This window comes from Pongo abelii, chromosome 4, assembly GCF_028885655.2.
Source record: "Pongo abelii isolate AG06213 chromosome 4, NHGRI_mPonAbe1-v2.0_pri, whole genome shotgun sequence".
NCBI lineage: Eukaryota > Metazoa > Chordata > Mammalia > Primates > Hominidae > Pongo > Pongo abelii.
Window position 1 is genome coordinate 83,946,038 of NC_071989.2, and position 20,632 is coordinate 83,966,669.

General features: G+C 40.1%; 1 protein-coding gene across 2 annotated transcripts in view; it reads left to right on the top strand.

Annotated features, from left to right (window-relative positions):
* Positions 1–20,632, top strand: part of IQGAP2 (IQ motif containing GTPase activating protein 2) — a 305,467-nt gene that overhangs the window by 25,661 nt on the left and 259,174 nt on the right. Inside the window, exon 1 of one of the 2 annotated variants that reach the window (XM_054555643.2) lies at positions 13,178–13,196. The exons of the other annotated variant lie outside the window; for it this stretch is intronic. The gene's annotated coding sequence lies outside the window, so the exon portion shown is untranslated. Of the gene's footprint in view, positions 1–13,177; positions 13,197–20,632 lie in introns of those variants that run through there. 2 annotated transcript variants of the gene reach the window in all.

The following is a 20,632-nucleotide window of genomic DNA, read 5'->3' on the forward strand; positions in this document are numbered from 1 at the left end:
TGCTGGGTACCTGGGAAGGGAGAAGGAGTGGGGTATGGTATTGGGCACCAAGTGAAGTGAGTAAAATGTTTAAATCTGGTAATGCAAAGGAAGATGGGAGCCCAGGAACCCACCGTTCTGCGCCAGGAGTTTGAATCTTTTTTTTTTTTTTTTTTTTGAGATGGAGTTCTGCTCTTGTTGCCCAGGCTAGAGTGCAATGGTGTGATCTTGGCTCACTGGAACCTCCACCTCACGAGTTCAAGCGATTCTCCTGCCTCAGCTTCCCAAGTAGCTGGGATTACAGGTGTGCGCCACCACACCCAGCTAATTTTGTATTTTTTTAGTAGAGACAGGGTTTCACCATGTTGGTCAGGTTGGTCTCAAACTCCTGACCTCAAGTGATCCACCCGTCTCAGCCTCCCAAAGTGCTGGGATTACAGGAGTGAGTCACCGTGACTACCCTGAATCTTAATCTGTAAGAGGGCAGTGTCTTTCCATTGCTTACTAAACCAACTTACTTAAAAAAAAAAAAAAAAAAAAACGGTTTCTCAGCTGGGTGTGGTGGCTCACATCTGTAATCCCAGCACTGTGGAAGATCAAGGCAGGCAGATCACCTGAGGTCAGGAGTTCGAGACCAGGCTGGCTAACATGGTGAAACCCCACCTCTGCTAAAAATACATAAATTAGCCAGGCGTGATGGCACAGGCCTGTAGTCACAGCTACTCGGGAGGCTGAGGCAGGAGAATTACTTGAACCTGGGAGACAGAGGTTTCATTGAGCCAAGATTGCACCATTGTACTACAGCCCAGGTAACAGAGTGAGACTCTGTCTCAAAAAAAAAAAAAAAAAAAAAATTATAGAAGTACATTGCTTTCCTAGAAAAACATCTGAAATGAAAAGTGATTCCTTCCATTGAGAAGTGGGTCATATGTTTCCTCTTATAGATACTTTTTGACCTTATTACCCAAATATAATCACCCAAATATAATCATTTTGTATACTTAAGGCATTTTTCTTTTTAGTTTTTATTCCTGTTTTTCTTTCTTTAAAAATATATCTATGTTAGGCTGGGCGCGGTGGCTCACACCTGTAATCCCAGCACTTTGGGAGGCCGAGGCGGGCAGATCATGAGGTCAGGAGATTGAGACTATCCTGGCTAACACGGTGAAACCCCATCTCTACTAAAAATACAAAAAATTAGCCGAGCATAGTGGTAGGTGCCTGTAGTCCCAGCTACTTGGGAGGCTGAGGCAGGAGAATGGCCTGAACCCGGGAGGCAGAGCTTGCAATGAGCCAAGATCACACCATTGCACTCCAGCCTGGGAGACAGAGCAAGACTCCGTCTCAAAAAAAAAATTTATATATATGTATTTGTGTTAAAATTAGTTAACATTCCCATCACCTTAATGAAGGGTGTTAAAGTAAACTTGTGCTATTCATAATTCTTTGAAATTAGAAGAACATCAATCTATGAAAGTCTTTGTGGGAGAACTGAAGTCCAGAGATCCTGCCCAAACCTTCAATCCCAAGTTCACTAAGGATTTGCATTTGTATCCCAGCTGAATGAAAAGGAGACAGACACACACACGCACACACACACACACACGACTATTTCATTTGTGTAGGATTTAGGACATTTTTTAGTTTTCTCACAGCATCCATCTAGGTAGAGAGAGTAGATGTCTGTAGCCTGTGGATGGGGACAGGAGTTCCAGTAATTTGAAGACTGATTTGAGGTCCTAGTGCAGCCCTCAGAGTCCTTGGACTTGTCTTTATAGCTGGAAGTAATAAGGTGTGAAAAATGTTACCTGCCTGAATTAGCCAGGCAGACCTATATATGTGGTTCTAGTTACATAGCGCTCTGTGACAAATCACCTCAAAACTTAGTGGAATAAAATCACCACCATCTTATTTTCCCAGATTCTTTGGGTCAGGAATCCAGACAGGACACAGTGGGAATGGCCTGTCTCTGCTCTGTTTACTGGACCAATTAACGAGCTTCAGCTGGGAAGACTGAAACTGCTGGGGGCTGGAATCATCTGGAAGCTTCTCCACCTATATGCCTGGTACCTGGGGTGGGATGACTCGAAGGCTGGACTCAGCTGGGGCTGTTTACCAGAGCATCTGTGAGTTGACCCTTCATGGAGTTCAGGCTTCTTACAGTATGGCAGCTGGCTTCCCAAGTGGGAGGGTTCCAAGAGTGAGCGTCTCCACAAAACAAATGTTCCAGGAGACCACATGGAAGCTGCATAGATTTTTATAACTTAGCTTTGGAAGTCAGATAACAGCATTTCTGCCGCTCTTTATTGGTAGAAGCTATTGCAAGCCTCCCCAGACTCAAGGAGAAGGGACCTACCTCTCGCTGGAAGGAATAAAAAAATTCACAACCACTTAAACAGAAAAAGCACATAAACCATTTCATGCTACACCATGGTGCTAATTCAATGAAAGATTAGCTTGAGTAGAAGTCAGGAAAGCTGTATCAAGAATGAGTTAATTGTAAGTGGGGGAAAAAGCATGAACGGTGTATATTATGAAGAATTAATGAAAATAATTGCGTTCAGTAGAAAAATTCAAGTTAACCTAAATGCCTAGCAATTGGGGAGTAGTTCAAATAAATTATAAATAAAATATTTATATGAGGAATATGATGCAGACTTTAAAAAGAATGAGGTAGCTCTATATGTAATTATATAAGAATATGTCCAAGATCTGTTAAGTGAAAAGATTGTTTACAGAAAAACATGTATGCAATGATTCATGAGTATTTTAACTTAACATGTACATATATATGTAAAAATTCAGGTAATAGTCTTAAAAATTGCATTAAATTGTTAGTGTGGATTTCTACTGTAGATGAGAGTACGACTTGGGTGGGTAATAGGAAGGAGAACCCACTTCTCACTCTACAGTTCTATGCTGTTTAAATTTTTAGATGTATTACATTTTCCTATATTGCTCTTATTATATGAATTGCTATGTGAGATTTTAACTTTTCAAATACATTAAATTTAATTTATAAATATAAAAATATAAAATGTTTCATATTTTAATATAAAATGTAGTTTAATTTAGTTAATTTGGCAAACATTTTTCTTCCTGGGACTGTTACTGAACTTTACTTTCCTAGTATTTTTTATTATATGAATTGGTATAGTAGGTGTGGCATGGGCACAGATGGGCACTAGTCTGTTTGGCATGCTTTGTTTGGCATGCTTTGTAGTTGCGAGAGAAATTTAAGAATGCCAGTCTTGGCCGGGCACAGTGGCTCATGCCTGTAATCCCAACATTTTGGGAGGCCAAGCCGGGCGGATCATGAGGTCAAGAGATCGAGACCATCCTGGCCAACATGGTGAAACCCCAACTCTACTAAAAATACAAAAATTAGCCGAGCATGGTAGTGCTTGCCTGTAGTCCCACCTACTCAGGAGGCTGAAGCAGAAGAATTGCTTGAACCTGGGAGGCAGAGATTGCAGTGAGCCGAGATTGCACCACTGTACTCCAGCCTGGCGACAGAGAAGACTCTGTGTCAAAAAAAAAAAAAATAAATAAAAGAATGCCAGTCTTACTGTTTTTTGTTCCTCTTACTGCTCAGGCAATCTCCTCAGTGGCAGCAGTTCCTGGAATGTGTGGTGGTTCTAAATGGTCTTTTTATAATGGTTTTAATAGAAATTAAGGGTAGACATACTCTTGTTGGGTTGAGCCACTTATGCTTGTATTATCTCCCAAATGGAATTAACTATATTCATAATATAGTTAATTATAGATAATAATCAAATTAAGGAAATTTGGTGACATTAGAAAAGATTTATGACTTTAATGGAATTGACTGGTCTATTTCTTTATTTCTTTCTTTCTTCTTTTTTTTTGAGATGGAGTCTCGCTCTGTTGCCCAGGCTGGAGTTCAGTGGCTGGATCTCAGCTCACTGCATCCTCTCCCTCCGGGATTAAAAAATTTTTGTGCCTCAGCCTCCCAAATAGCTGGAATTACAGGCATGCACCACCACGCCAGGCTAATTTTTGTGCTTTGAGTAGAGACAGGGTTTTACCATGTTGGCCAGGCTGGTCTCGAACTCCTGACCTCAGGTGATCCATCCACCTCGGCTTCCCAAAGTTCTGGGATTATAGGCATGAGCCACCATGCTCAGCCCAGGCTGGTCTATTTCTGAGCTAATCTTCTGGGGTGGGTTTTTTGGAGCATCATATACCCCTCAAGCTAATAGAACAGGATGGAAGCCCAGATGGAGATCTAGAGCTACATTTTAAAGGTGCCAGTCCTTTACTTACTTACTGTGTTGTATGGTAACCTGATCAGGCCTCATTTTTCAAACAATTATATTATTTAAATTAGTGTCATACAAGAAGTAGTAAGAATAACTTACATGGTGCCAGGGACTGAGCTGTGCTCTGGCTGGGCAATGAGTTAGTTGATACTTCCTGCCTGTATAACATTTATGGTTTAGTAGGATAGACAGAAACATAAAATAAGTGATTATGAGAAGATCGGCTCATCACAACTTTGAGAGATACACCTGGCTGCATACTCTCTGTTTGCCCTTTCTGATCCACCATGCTCGGTGCCCTGGGAGGCAGACCATTATGGACCACATATGGGGCCCCTTGCCCTGTGGCTTTTGGGTGTTTAATTCCTCCACTCCCTCCTTCCCTCAACTTCCTCACATTTGTAAAATGGGATATTATTTAACTAGTCAGGGTCCAGGCAGGAAAGAAATGGTACTCAAAACAGTCTAATTGCAAAGAGTTTAATGACAGAAATTTCACAAAGATGTGAACAAGGTAAGGGAAACTAGCAAGAATTGTGGGGTACCTGGGAGGTACCCCAAATACTTGCAGATACTTTTCTCTCATGTTTACTCTGATGGTTGTTTCTTTTGCTGTGCAGATGCTTTTTAGTTTAGTTGGGTTCCATTTATTTGTTTTTGGCACATTTGCTTTTAGGGTCTTAGTCATAAATTCTTTGCCTAGGCCAATGTCCAGAAGTTTTTCCTGAGTTTTCTTCTAGAACTTTTATGGTTTTAGGTCTTAGATTTAAGTCTTTGATTCAAGGCTTAAGGCTCTGGGTGATTGGTGGTACTATGTTCCTCTGCTGAAAGCCACAGCTCCCATAGGGTGGCCCTCTCTTACAGCTGTTGTTGCAGCTAAATTCTTGCTGAATTCTGGCAACTAATCCTCCTCCTCAAAAACACTTAAACAAACAAACAAAAATGCATATAAACTCTCCCACCCCTTCAGACCTAGGGGAGGTGATAGCTTTGCTGTTGCTAGCCTCCCAAGTACCCAACAATTCTTGCTAGTTTCCCTTACCTTATTCATGTCTTTGTAAAATTTCTGTCATTAAACTCTTTGTAATTAGACTTTTTGTAATTAGACTTTGTTTTGAGTACCATTTTTTTCCTGCCTGAACCCTGACTACTTAGATAATATCCCATTTTACAAATGTCAGGAAGTTGAGGCATAGAGATTGGTGAATATCAGAACTGGGATTCAAATTTCAGAGTATTTTATGTCATGGCTGATTCTTAACTTCAGTGTTTTCCTATTTGTCACATCCAAGGAATTCTCATAGTCATCTTTACATTGAGAAGAAACCCGAGGGAAAAGTTTCTTACCTGTGAGATACAGCTATGAAGTTATGAGGCTATAAAACAAACTAGCTCTTAAATATTTCAATAAATAACATCCTTCCAAATCAACTCCTGTGGTTCAGAGTTTTTCGTTAGTTTCTTTTAGAATTGCCATCAGGTTCATATTATAAGCCAGGAAGGAAAAAATAATCTAAAAGTAATTAAACCTTCAATTTGCCACCGTATTCTCTAGGCTTGGTTCAGGTTGACTACTGGGTGTTTGCAAACACCTGATCCACTTTTGAGGAACAAGTATAAGGATATATTTAAAATTTAAAAAAAAATTTCAATAGCTTTGGGGGTACAAGGGTTTTTGGTATATGGATGAATTGTAGTGGTGAATTCTGAGATTTTTAGTGTGCTTGTCACCTGAGTAGTGTACATTGTGCCCGATACATAGTTTTATATCCCTCTTTCCCCTCCCACCCTCCTCTTTCTGAGTCTCCAAAGTCCATTATGCCACTCTGTATGCCTTTGCATACCCATAGCTTAGCTCCCACTTAGAAATGAGAACGTAATGGTATTTGATTTTCCATTCCTGAGTTATTTCACTTAGAACAATGACCTCCAGCTCCATCCAAGTTGCTGTAAAAGACATTATTTCATTCTTTTTTTATGGTTGACTAGTATTCCATAGTATATATAGTCCATATTTTCTTTATCCACTTATTGGTCAATGGGCACTTAGATTGGTCCCATATCTTTGCAATTGTGAATTGTGCAAAAGACACCTGCATTAAACATAGACATGCAGGTGTCTTTTTTATATAATGACTTCTTTTCCTTTGGGTAGATACCCAGTAGTGGGATTACTGGATTGAATGGTAGATCTACTTTTAGTTCTTTAAGAAAACTTCATAGTGTTTTTCATAGAGGTTATACTAATTTACATTCTCACCAGCAGCGTATAAGCATTCCCTTTTCACCACATCCATAACAACATCTGTTGTTTTTTGATTTTTTATTAGTGGCCATTTGGGCTGGATTAAGGTGGTATCTCATTGTGGTTTTAATTTGCAGTTGCCTGATTAGTGATGTTGAGCATTTGTTCATGTGTTTGTTGGCCATTTTTATATTTTCTTTTGAGAAATGTCTACGCATGTCATTTGCTCACTTTTTGATGGGATTCTTTTTTTTTTTTTTGCTGATTTGAGTTCCTTGTAGATTCTGGTTATTAGACCTTTGTTGTATGCATAGTTTGCAAATATTTTCTCCCATTCTGTGGGTTGTCTGTTTACTCTGATGGTTATTTCTTTTGCTGTACAGAGCTTTTTAGTTTAGTTAGGTCCCGTTTATTTGTTTTTGTCACATTTGCTTTTAGGGTGTTAGTCATAAATTCTTTGCCTAGGCCAATGTTCAAAAGAGTTTTTCCTGGGTTTTCTCCTATAATTTTTATGGTTTCAGTTCTTAGATTTAAGTCTTTGAGCCATCTTGAGTTAATTTTTGTATACAATGAGAGGGATCCAGTTTCATTCTTCTACATGTGGCTATCCAGTTTCCCCAGCACCGATTATTAAATAGGGTATCCTTTTCCAGTTTATGTTTTTGTATGTTTTGTCAAAGATCACTTGGTTGAATTTGGCTTTGAGTTCTTTATTTATGTTCCATTGGTCTGTGTATCTACTTTTATACCAGTACCATGCTATTTTGGTAACTATAGCCTTGCAGTATAATTTGAAGTCAGGTAATGTGATACCTCCAGATTTGTTCTTTTTGCTTAGGATTGCTTTGACTATTCAGGCTCTTTTTTGGTTCCATATGAACTTTAGGATTTTTTTTTCTAGTCATGTGAAAAATGATGTTGGTATTTTGAAAAGAACTGCATTGAATTTGTAGATTGCTTTAGGCAGTATGGTCATTTTCACAATGTTGATTCTTCCAATGCATAAGCATAGGATATGTTTACATTTGCTTGTATCATCTGTGATTTCTTTCAGCAGTGTTTTGTAGTTTTCCTTGTAGTGATCTTTCACCTGCTTAGTTAAGTATATTCTTGGGTTTGGGTTTTTGTTTGTTTGTTTTTTGTTTTGTTTTGTTTTTGGCAGCTATTGTAAAAGGGATTGAGCTCTTGATTTGATTCTTAGCTTGGTCATTGTTGGTGTATAGCAGTGGTATTGATTTGTGTACATTGATTTTATAACCTGAGACTTTACTGAACTCATTTTTCAAATCTAGAAGTCTTTTGGAGGAGTCTTAAGTTTTCTAGATAAATGATCATATCATCAGCAAACAATGATAGTTTGACTTTGTCTTTTCCAATTTGGATGCCCTTTATTTCTTTCTCTTGCCTGATTGCTATGTCTAGAACTTCCAGTAGTATGTTGAATAGAAGTGGTGAAAGTGGGCATCCCTGTCTTGTTCCAATACTCAGGGGGAGTGCTTTCAACTTTTCCCCATTCAATATAATGTTGGCCTGTGGGTTTGTCGTATATGACTTTTATTATTTTGAGATATATCCCTTCTATGCCTGATTTGTTGAGAGTTTTTATCATAAAAGAATGCTAGGTTTTATTGGATGCTTTTTCTGCATCTATTGAGATGATCGTATATATATATATATATATATATATATATATATTTTTTTTTTTTTCTTTTGAAACAGTGTCTTGCTCTGTTGCCAGGCTGGAATGCAGTGGTGTGATCTCAGCTCACTGCAACCTCCGCCTCCCAGGTTCAAGTGATTCTTCTGCCTCCCGAGTAGCTGGGACTACAGGCGTGCGCCACCACACCCAGCTAATTTGGTATTTTTAGTAGAGATAGGGTTTCACCATGTTGGCCAGGATGGTCTCAATCTCTTGACCTCGTGATCCACCTACTTTGGCCTCCCAAAGTCTTGGGATTACAGGCATGAGCCACCATGCCCAGCCAATCATATGGTTTTGTATTTAATTCTGTTTATGTGATGTATTGACTTATGTATGTTAAACATACATTTATATGTTTATGTTATACATACATACATACAAATGTATACATACATTTATATGTATATGTTAAACATACATTACATGTTATACATACATTTATTGACTTGTGTACGTTAAACCATCCCTGCATTCCTGGGTTGAAAGCCTCTTGATTAAGGTGGTGTATTATCTTTTTTTTTCTTAAGACAGAGTCTTGTTCTGTCACCCAGGCTGGAGTGCAATGGCGCAATCTCGACTCACTGCAACCTCTGCCTCCTGGGTTCAAGTGATTCTCATGTCTCAGCCTCCTGAGTAGCTGAGATTACAGGCACCTGCCACCATGCCCAGCTAATTTTTTATATTTTTAGTAGAGATGGGGTTTTGCCACATTGCCCAGGTTGGTCTCAAACTCCTGAGCTCAGGCAATCCACCCGCCTCAGCCTCCCAGAGTGCTAGGATTACAGGTGTGAGCCACCATGCCCAGCCTATCTTTTTAAAAAATTTTTACTTTATTTTATTTAAGTTCTGGGATATATGTGTGGGATGTGCAGGTTTATTACATAGGTAAAAGTGTGCCATGGTGGTTTGCTACACCTATCAACCCATCACCTAAGTATTAAGCCCCACAGGCATTAGCTATTTATCCTGATAAATAGCTCCCCCCGCTCCCATCCCACAGGCCCCACCGTGTGTTGTTCCCCTTCCTGTGTCCATGTGGTTTCATCGTTCAGCTCCCACTTACAAGTGAGAATGTGTAGTGTTTGGTTTTCTGTTCCTGTGTTAGTTTGCTGAGGATAATGGCTTCCAGCTCCATCCATGTCCCTGCAAAGGACATGGTCTCATTCCTTTTTATGGCTGCATAGTATTCCATGGTGTATATTTACCACATTTTCTTTATCCAGTCTATCATGGGTGGGCATTTGGGTTGATTCCATGTCTTTGCTATTGTAAATAGTGCTGTAATGAACATACACATGCATACATCTTTATAACAGAATGATTTATATTCTTTTGGATATATACCCAGTAATGGGATTGCTGGGTCAAATGGTATTATCTTTTTGATGTGCCCTTGGATTTGGTTTGCTGGTATTTTGTTGAAGATTTTTGCATCTATATTCATCAGGTATATTGGTCTGTAGTTTTGTTTTTTCTGTTTTTTTGTTTTTTTGTTATGTCCTTTTCTGGCTTTGGTATCACGGTGATACTAGCTTTCATAGAATGAGTTAGGGAGGATTCCCTCTTTCTCAATCTTTTGAAATAGGTTCAGTAGGATTGGTATCAATTCTTCTTTGAATGTCTGGTAGAGTTCACCTGTAATCCATCTGGCCCTGGGCTCTTTTTTCTTTGGCAGGTTTAAAATTATTGATTCAATCTCAGTTCTTGTTATTGGTCTCTTCAGGATTTCTGTCTCTTCCTGATTCAAGCTAGGAAGGTTGTATGTTTCCAGGAATTCATCCATTTCCTCTAGATTTTTTAGTTTGTGTGCACAGAGGAGTTCATAGTATTCTCAAGTGATCCTTTGTATTTCTGTGGTGTTGGTTGTAATGGGCTTCATCTTCATTTTTTTCTTTTTTTGAGGTGGAGTCTTGCTGTGTTGTCCAGGCTGGAGTGCCATGTCATGATCTTGGCTCACTGCAACCTCCACCTCCCAGGTTCAAGCAATTCTCCTGCTTCAGCCTCCCGAGCAGCTGGGATTATAGGCGTGCACCACCATACCCGGCTAATTTTTGTATTTTTAGCAGAGATGGGCTTTCACCATGTTGGCCAGGATGGTCTCAAACTCCTGACTTCAGGTGATCCACCCACCTTGGCCTCCCAAAGTGCTGTGATTACAGGCAAGAGCCACCGTGCCTGGCCTTCGTTTTCATTTCTAATTGAGTTTGTTTGAATCTTCTCTCTCAGTTTCTTGGTTAGTTTAGCAAATGATTTATCAATTTTACTTATCTTTTCAAAGAAATAACTTTTTGTTTCACTGATGTTTTGTATTTTTTGTTTAAATTTCGTTTAGTTCTGGTCTAATCTTTTATTTATTTATTTTTTTCTAGTTTTAGCTTTGGTTTGTTCGTGTTTCTGTAGTTCCTTGAGGTGTTATGTTGTCAATTTGTGATCTTTCTGATTTTTTGATATAGGCATTTAGTGCTGTAAACTTTCATCTTAGCACTGCTTTTGCTGTATCCCAGTGGTTTTGATAACTTGTGTCATTATTATCATCCATTTCAAAGAATTTTTAAATTTCCATCTTGATTTCATTATTAACCTAAAAATCATTCTGGAGCAGATTAATTTCCATGTATTTGTATAGTTTTGAAGGTTACTTTTGGAGTTGATTTCTAGTTGTATTCCACTGTGGTCTGAGAAGATACTTAATACAATTGTTTCTTTAATTTTATTGAGACTTGTGGACTATCATATGGTCTATCTTGGAGAATGTTTCATGTGTTGAGAAGAATGTATATTCTGCAGTTCTTGGGTAGAATGTTTTGTAAATACCTGTTAGGTTCATTTGTTCTAGAGTGTGGTTTAAGTCCAGTGTTTCTTTGTTGACTTTCTGCTTTGATGATCTGTCTAGTGCTATCAGTGGAGTATTGAAGTCCTGTACTATTATTGTGTTGCTGTCTATCTCTTTTCTTAGGTCCAGTAGTAATAGTTTTATGAAGCTGGGAGCTCCAGAGTTAGGTGCACATATATTTAGGTGGTAATATCTTCTTGTTGGATTGATCCTTTTGTTATTATATAATGACCTTCTTTGTCTTTTTTTTTTCTTTTTTACTGTTGTTGTTTTAAAGTATGTTTTTTCTGATATAAGAATAGCTACTCTTGCTCTGTTTTGGTTTCCATTTGCATGGAATATCTTTTTCACTCCTTTACATTGAGTTTATTTGAATCCCTGTATGTTAGATGAGTCTTTTGAAGAAAGCAGATATTTGGCTTGCCATGTTTTAATCCATTTTGCCAATCTATATCTTTCAAGTGGAGCATTTAGGCTATTTATGTTCAGTGTTAATATTGAAATGTGAGGTACCGTTCCAATCATTGTGCTGATTGTTACCTACATACTTGGTTTTCTTTGTTATATTATTATTTTATAGGCCATGTGAGTTTTATGCTTTCAAGAGTTTTTATTCTGCTGCATATTGAATTTTTGTTTCAAGATTTATAACTCCTTTTAGCATTTCTTGTGGGGTTGGTCTGGTTGTGACAAACTCACTCAGCATTTGCTTGTCTGGAAAAGACTTTATTTCTCCTTCATTTATGAAGCTTAGTTTAGCTGGATACCAAATTCTTGGCTGACAGTTATTCTGCTTGAGGCTAAAGATAGGACCCCAGTCCCTTCTAGCTTGTAAGATTTCTGCTGAAGTTAAGGGGACATTTAATAGAAATACATTTTCTGCTGGGTGTGTTGGTTCATGCCTGTAATCCTAGCACTTTGGGAGGCTGAGGTGAGAGGATTGCTTGAGGCCAAGAGTTCAAGACTTAGCTGGCCAACATAGTGAGATCCTTTCTCTTTTTAAAAGCATTTTCATTTTTTGTAATTATATATTTTTAAAAGTAAAATTTTAAAAATACATTAATTGAGTTGAAGGACATTCCAAAAGAGGCACCTAAAGGTGTGTTCAGTGATGGCTGCCAAGTTGAAATGAGCATAGAGCTTCTAGGGACTATTTTGAAAGATAGGATATTTATTTCTGTGTGTGATCTCTTGACTTACAAATACCAGAACTTACTCATGTTACCTGTGTCTCACCTCAGTGCATCCTGGGTGTGTATTCATTTCTTTGACCTGCAGAAGAACTCTAGGCTGGCCAAGTTGACAGTGATTGAGGGCATACAGCCCATTATTGCCATCTAACCAGAGATGGCTTGAGACAGCATAGCCTAGTAAGTAGTTAAGAGTAGGGCCCTGGCCGGGTGCAGTGGCTCAGTAATCCCAGCACTTTGGGAGGCTGAGGCAGGTGGATCATGAAGTCAGGAGTTTGAGACCAGCCCGGACAACATGGCGAAACCTGTCTCTACTAAAAATACAAAAATTAGCCAGGCGTGGTGGCGGGTGCCTGTGATCCCAGCTACTTGGGAGGCTGAGGCAGGAGAATGGCTTGAACCCAGGAGGTGAAGGTTGCAGTGAGCCTAGTTCGTACCATTGCACTCCAGCCTGGGCAACATGAGCAAGACTCAGTCTCAAAAAAAAAAAAAAAGGAGTAGGGCCCTGAAGCCAGACTGCATTGATGCCAATCTAGGCCCTACAAATGACTGCTCAGTGTCCTTGGGCTCTGTGTCTTGGTTTCCTCATTTTGTGAGCGGAAATAATAGTACTTTATTCACACAGGTTTTGTGAGGAGTTAATTAGTTAATTTGTGTAAAGGGTTTAAGAGAATGTCTAGCACAACTGTAAGTGTTCATCAGTGGTTAGCATGCTTTTTATTGCTGTCATTATCTTGACAGTCTGAGATGCCCATTTATTCTTCCTGCCACTGTGTAATCACATTCATCTATAAGTCTTGTCTGTCACATTTTAGTAAACTCTTTTTTACTTCCCAGAAGGAATCAGGAATTAACTACCTAAAGTACCTACTTTTGAAGAGGTTGTGTCTAAGTCACGGGATATGAGAAAAAGAACCAAAAGAAAAAGAAGGAATTAAGAGCCTGGAAGAAAGCGAGCATGTTGGTAAGAGAAGGTACAACTGTAATAATGCTACTTCTTATAAAGCCAGTGGCAGGATTCGTGAATCTCAGCGGTATGTTTGGGCTGATTTTCACTTCTGGTTCTGTTCCCATTCAAGCACTACCTTTGATCTCCTATGCTGTTAATACCTGTTACTTTTCTACCTTTTGGTTAACTTTGTAGACTGAACTGTTGCAGATGAAGAATCACTCTTGCATCAGGCATGTAAAAGATATCAAAACTAAAGAAATTTTGCCTTCCTTAAGAAAGCAAGAATGAGAAATCCCCCTGTGCCATCCATAAAGAGGGCATTCAAAGCCTGAGTGTTGAGTAGGAGTTACAGCAGACTGGCACATGTGGAATGAAGTTCAGGCCTTTGAGGACTAGGAAAATGGTACTCAGCTTTTCTCGTATTAATGCCTGGAAGCAGAAAGAGCTGTTCTACCTATAAAATGGGGGTTGGTGGGATCCTACCCGTTAGCGAGGGAATAGCCATGGGAGGAAAGAAAGGAATTGGCAAGAAAACAGGGACCCAAAGCCTGAATCACTCATAGATAAAGTAGCTGAATTCTTATCTATGTGATCTCATCCCCCCATCAGATGAGACATTAACACAGAGTTGTCTGAGGCAGGTGGAGAAGGTTAAGGGAGCTATAAAAGGGTATCGGGCTACAATGCTTTCATTGAGAATATGTATACATTCTGTTTCTCCATTTTTCTGTGGAGGATCTAATTCTTTTCTTCCTGTCTTTCCAATTAAAATGAAAACCTATGGTATGATTTATTACAAGAAGGTTTACTTAACTTCTAATAGTCTGATCTCATTTCCTTGAATAAAAATGACATCACAGTAAAACTAGATTATAACATTTATAGGCTTTGACATAATACAGACCTATGAATTGACTTAACCCACTGAATAGTTATAGAAGTGAATAACTAAGCTGTCTGTGTAATGGGGAGGGAAAGGAATGTGAATCCTTTATCACACGAAGTAAACCAACAACATAGTACAGTTTTAGAGCCACAAGGCAGGTATGAGGACGCACCTGGTCACTCATGCTACCTTGCCCAGGGATAAAGCGTTTTCACCTAGAGTGCATGTAAACATCTCTACGTGCTTACCTGAGTGCCTATTCAGCTGTAACCCCAGTTCTTTCTTATTTCTCCTACATTGAAAATCACTTAACAGGCTGGGCACGGTGGCTCACACCTGTAATCCCAGCACTTTGGGAGGCTGAGGTGGACATATCACTTGAGATCAGGAATTTGAGACCAGCTGGCCAACATGGTGAAACCCCGTCTCTACTAAAAAATACAAAAATTAGCCAGGCATGGTGGCGGGTGCCTGTAATCCCAGCTACTTGGGGTGCTGAGGCACAAGAATCACTTGAACCTGGGAGGCAGAGGTTGCAGTAAGGCAAGATCATGCCACTGCACTCTAGCCTGGGTGACAGAGTGAAACTCTGTCTCAAAAGATAAGAATAAATAAAATAAAATCAGTTAATAATATGATACTGGAATAAAGACCACATGTAATCTGCTCAAATCTAAAGAGACATGCAATGGAAGCTTAAATACACCATGTTGTAGTTGAAAATTGTTTTAGGAAGGGGCTGGACAGTGAGAACACTTATTGCCCTACAGAGAGTGACATGTCGGGATTTATAGTGGGAAAATATATACAAATAGTCTCTAGAGTTTTAAATCATCTGCTCGTTACAGAACCTCATTTCAATATAACAGTTATCTGGTGTATGAAATGGATGGAAGCAAAAGTTATGGTAGATTTACAAACCAGAATTCAACTATGTCTCATTTTATGTATATTAGAGGACGGCATGCATCCATAGTCCCAGCTACTTGGGAGGATGAGACCGGAAGATCATTTGAGCCTAGGAATTCAAGTTCAGCCTGGCTAACATAGTGAGACCTCATCTCTGAAAACACCAAAAGTCTTTTTTTTTTTTTAATTAAAAAAAAAATGTGAGAGGACGGAATGGTATATGAAGAGAGTATGAGTTTCAGAATCTGACCCCTGATTCTGGCCTGCTTGGCACCCAATCGTTGGGCAGGTTTCCAGCTCTCTGAGCTGTTTTCTTCCTCTGAAAATAAAGCCGTCTCTCTAGCCAGGGTTGTTGGAAAGATCAGTACTTACATGTCAGGCCACTAGCACAGAGCCTAGTAAATTAACAATGGCAGCTGCTATGGGACATGACATTTCATGTCTGAAACATATCCAGGGTTTTGTCAAAGAGCAAGTGTTCGACTATAGTCTTTATGGGTGAAGTTTTAGCACATTTATTGGGCAAATTCTAAACTACTTTCATGAGATACTTATATAAAGTTTTAGTTCTTGACACTTTTTTCTATTTCATAGCCACATTGGTATATTTTTTGCTTATAATTTGGCTACAGGAGGGGATTGAATATAGAATTCACAAGTCTAAACTTGTGTGTAAAGTTGGCTCAGTTTCATCTACCAAATTAGAATGATCCTGCCCTCCAAGTGTATTGTAAAGTGTAATAGAAATAAATGGGAGAGAAGGCTCTTCCTTACAATGGTAGAAAGAATTATGGAGTTAGAAAATCAATAGGCTTGGTGCAGTGGCTTATGCCTGTAATCCCATCACATTGGGAGGCCAAGGCAGAAAGATCACTTGAGCTCAGGAGTTCAGGACCAGCCTGGGCAACATAGTGAGACCCTGTCTCTATTTAAAATAATGGAAATTAATAGAAAGAGAAAATAGATGCTTACATCAGTAAATACAAGTGGTTTTTTTGTTTGTTTTGTTCTGTTTTTTGGGATGGAGTTTCACTCTTGTCACCCAGGCTGGAGTGCAGTGGCACAATCTCAGCTCACTGCAACCTCTGCCTCCTGGATTCAAGCGAATCTCCTGCCTCAGCCTCCCAAGTAGCTGGGATTACAGGTGCCCACCACCACACCTGGCTAATTTTTGTATTTTTGGTAGAGACGGGGTTTCACCACGTTGGCCAGGCTGGTCTCGAACTCCCAACCTTAGGTGATCCACCCGCCTTGGCCTCCCAAATTGTTGGGATTACAGGCGTGAGCCACTGTGCCTGGCCAAAATTGTTATTTTTTAACAACTTTCCGAGTGCTTGGAATTATGAAAGCGGCATTTTAAATTTTTGAAAGTATTTCCCTACACATTAACCTAATCTTAAGCCACTAATACTGTTTAAGATTTAAAATTATCTTGGCAGTCAAAGAAGTAAAATTCAGAAAAGATAAATGACTTGCTCAAGGTGGTTCCTGCCAAATCTAGAACCTTCATCCCATGGCCTCCTGGGATTGGGTTCTTTCATAGACTATCTGCTTAAGTGCTTTTTGGAAATAAAACAAAATGTAAATATATAAAAGATAAGAAAGCAAAATTGTATCTTCTCTGGGGTAGTTTAGCAGTAGTTCTGTCTTAAAGAGAATTAGACCAGAGAGATACCATTTCTAATTTGAAACTCTTTGGTTCTGTGAAATTGGTTAAAGAGGCTAAATTTGATACAAGATCTGTCTCTATGTGGTGAGCCCTTTGAATATTCCTCAGTACATCACGGTGAGGGGTGGGTGGCTTGGTGTCTTTAGGATTCTTCCAGTGGCGTGTGAGCAATAGCATCTGTTACCCTGTTTCTACTTGAAACAATTGGCCAATCCCACAGGTTGGGCTGTCTCACTCACTGAGAAGCAGCAGGGCAGAGTGGTTAGGGCAAGGTGATGGAGTTGGATGCCAGCATTTGTGTGTCTGCTCTGGCCACTTGCCAGCTGAGTGACTCTGGACCAGGATAATAGTGAAGATGACAATAATAATAAAACCTACCTGATAGGGCTGTTGTGAAGATTAAATGAGGTAATGTTGGCAAAGAATTGAGAGTAGCACCTGGCATATAGAACGTGCTATACGAACATTTTTAAACTGTGGCAAAAATTGGCCGTTTTAACCTTTTTTTTTTTTTTTTGAGATGGAGTTTTGCTCTTGTTGCCCAGGCTGGAGTGCAACGGTGTGGTCTCGGCTCCCTGCAAACTTCGCCTCCTGGGTTCAAGTCATTCTTCTGCCTCAGCCTCCCGAGTAGCTGGGATTACAGGTGCCTGCCACCATGCCTGACTACTTTTTGTACTTTTAGTAGAGACGGGGTTTCACCATGTTGGCCAGGCTGGTCTCGAACTCCTGACTTCAGGTGATCTGCCACCTCAGCCTCTCAAAGTGCTGGGATTACAGATGTGAGCCTCCATGCCTGGCCCATTTCAAACATTTTTAAGTGTACGTCTCTGTGGCATTAAGTACCTTCACATTGTTGTGTAGCCAACATGAACGCCCCGTTCTCTCCTCCCCAACAACCCCCGGCAACCTCTATTCTACTTTCTGTCTCTATGAATTTGACTACTCTTGGTACCTCGTATAGGTGGACTCATACAGTGTTTCTTTTTGTGACTGGCTAATTTCACTTAGAATAATGTCCTCAAGGTTTATCCATGCTGTAGCATATGTCAGTATTTCCTTTCTTTTTAAGGATGAATAATATTGCCTTGCATGTATATACCTCATTTTGCTTATCTGCTTGTCTGTTCTTGGACTCTTGAGTTGCTTCTTCCTTTTGGCTATTGTGAATAGTACTGCTATGAACTTAGGTACAAATATCTGCTGGAGTCCCAGCTTTCGCTTATTTTGGGTGTATACCCAGAAGTGGGATTGTTGGATCATATGGTAATATTATGTCTAACTTTTTGCAGAATTGCTGTACTGCTTTCCACAGGAATGGCACCAGTTTGTATCCCTACCAGTAATACATGCGGTTTTCATTTTTTTCCACACCTGCACCACCACTTGTTGTTTGTTTTTTTAATGCATTTTTTACTATGTAAAATTATTGGAGGAATTTATTAACCAACAGTCATATATCCAGTGTTGTTAAGTTGTTGCCTTAGTCTTTTTAAAGAGGAATGAGTAAAATATTTTGATGAGGGAAGATTTGGGAAATCTGGTTAATCAGATGCTGGTTAATCAATGTTTACCAGCAAAGCCTTCCTTCTGTGTTTCTAGAACCCGCCTTCCGTGTTTCATCTAACCTCTCCTTGATCTAACACTTCCAACCCCATCCTTTGCACTCTACTTTTAAGGAGAAAGGCAAGTCATAGGTAGTAAGCTCATAGCAAGAATTCATTTGGAACCAAACGGCTTTTTGGTTTATGTACTACAGTGTATAAAGAATGGGTTGGCTCAGTTTCATCTACCAAATTAGAATGATCCTACCCTCCAAGTGTATTGTAAAACTTGTATGTATGAACAGACTTAGCATATCCAGCATAAAAGTAGCCCATCCCCGAAAAAAGATGTGGGGAAAAAACAGATGGAATGAGAAAGTTCTGGTTCCTCTCTGGCCTGTGTTTTTCCTCTTGACATGTTTCCTTACTTTGTGAGCACAAGTTTCAGTGGGTGCCAGGGGCACCAGTGCATGAAGAAGGTCATGTCTGTTTTGCAAGCAGTTTCCAGAAGGCTCTGTGGATCACAGAGATTGGTAGTAACATGGGGCATAGCCCAATTCATCAGGAAGCAGTTAAGAGCGGTCGTTGGCCAACCTCCCCAACAGCACTTGGGTTTTCCTGTTGAGAGCAGGGACTGAGAGACAGGACTAGTTGGATTTCCTAGGCCGACTAAGAATCCCTAAGCCTAGCTGGAAAGGTGACCGCATCTACCTTTAAACACGAGGCTTGCAACTTAACTCACACTCGACCAATCAGGTAGTAAAGAGCGCTCACTAAAATGCCAATTAGGCAAAAACAGGAGGTAAAGAAATAGCCAATCATCTATCGCCTGAGAGCACAGGGAGAGGGACAATGATCGGGATATAAACCCGAGCATTCGAGCCGGCAATGGCAACCCCATTGGCTTGCCCTCCCATTTTATGGGAGCTCTGTTTTCACTCTATTAAATCTTGTAACTGCAAAAACAAACAAACAAACAAACAAACAAAAAACATGGGGCATAGCCAGGCCCGTCGAGAGCTGCCAGAATCAGTGGGTCGGGTGTCTTGAATAAGATGCTTTTTCCCAGGAATGATGCCTCCCAGCTGGGTTCCCTAAGCTGCCTGCACATGTTTGACCAAGTGTGAGCTAAGCTGGGGTGGGTGCCCAGTTGGTTAAACGTGAAGTTGCTTATGTGGCCTGAGACCTCTGTGCTGTTAAACCAGGAGCTGCTGGTACGCAGACCTATGCAGCCCGTGAGGTACACATAGCACATCTTCTCAAAAATGCCAATTTTACTAAGTTTTGGGGTGGGAACCCCTTCTATTTTAAATACTGAAACACAGATAAATTGTGGATTAAAATGAAAAATGGATGATTTTTTTAAAAGGGTGAGACAGACATGATACTTTATGCTAATTGGGCTTTGAGCTGTGCCCCCAAATATTCCTTTTCACCCCTCGTTCATTCCATGTGTTTCCTCTCTTCTGCATATAGGGTTTTCTAGGAAAAAGATTATTGCTGCACAATTTGGGAAGCCTGGGGTGTGTGGAGGTCCAGAGAGACTCAAAGGCTGGTTCGCATCTCCTAAGGGTAGCGCGGCTGGTAAGAGTCAGACTGCTGCACGACTGTGCTCGCCATGTGTCATCTGTGATCTTGGACAAATGGTTGGGCTGTCTCAAGCCTCTGTTTCCACTCTGTAAAGTGGTAATAATATCAGTGTCATAGGATTGTTGTGGGTTAAATGCTATGCAATGAAGAGGAGCTGGTGCTGGCTTTGTCTGTGGCTGTGGAAGGGTGGATAAGGAGATGAAGCCTCACCTGCTGCTTCTATTAGTGCCTCTCCTAGCCCTCTATCCTTACTTATTCATGTAGCAAGGTCTCTGCATGCTGGAATTCGCAGACTTCTTTTATTGCTGGATCTCTTCTCTCTGCCCTTTGTCTCCCCTTAGATAACTCTAACTCCTCCAGACCTGATATCAAGATGAAAGGAAGGCTGGCTTGGGGTCTGGAGTAGCTGAAGACTACTCCAGAGGACTTTACCTCCAAGGGCAAGAAACCCATCTGGTGTGCTGCTCAAGGCTCTCCATAAGTGGAAGCATCAGGATGGTAGTGGGTGGAGCACTAGGAGAGGAAATGGGGAAGCAAGGATTTTGACGGGCAGACAAGAGCCATTCTTTAATCTCCACCCCCATTCCCATGGGTGCAGCTCTAAACATGTTGCAAGAAAAAGCAGATCCACGTGGACTATGAATACTGGTCAACTGGCAAAATGAGCTTGGTTTGAGTATTTAAATTAATAGTAATTATTGTAATGTCATCAGTGACTTAACCATTGATGCCCAGTGAACTGTACATGATTTTCTTCCAGGTATGTGTATTATTAGGTGTTCCAGGTTAGCCACGTTGAAAGAACTTTTATTAGTAGAATGAACATCTGCCCAGCTTCTTGATTTTGAGCTGT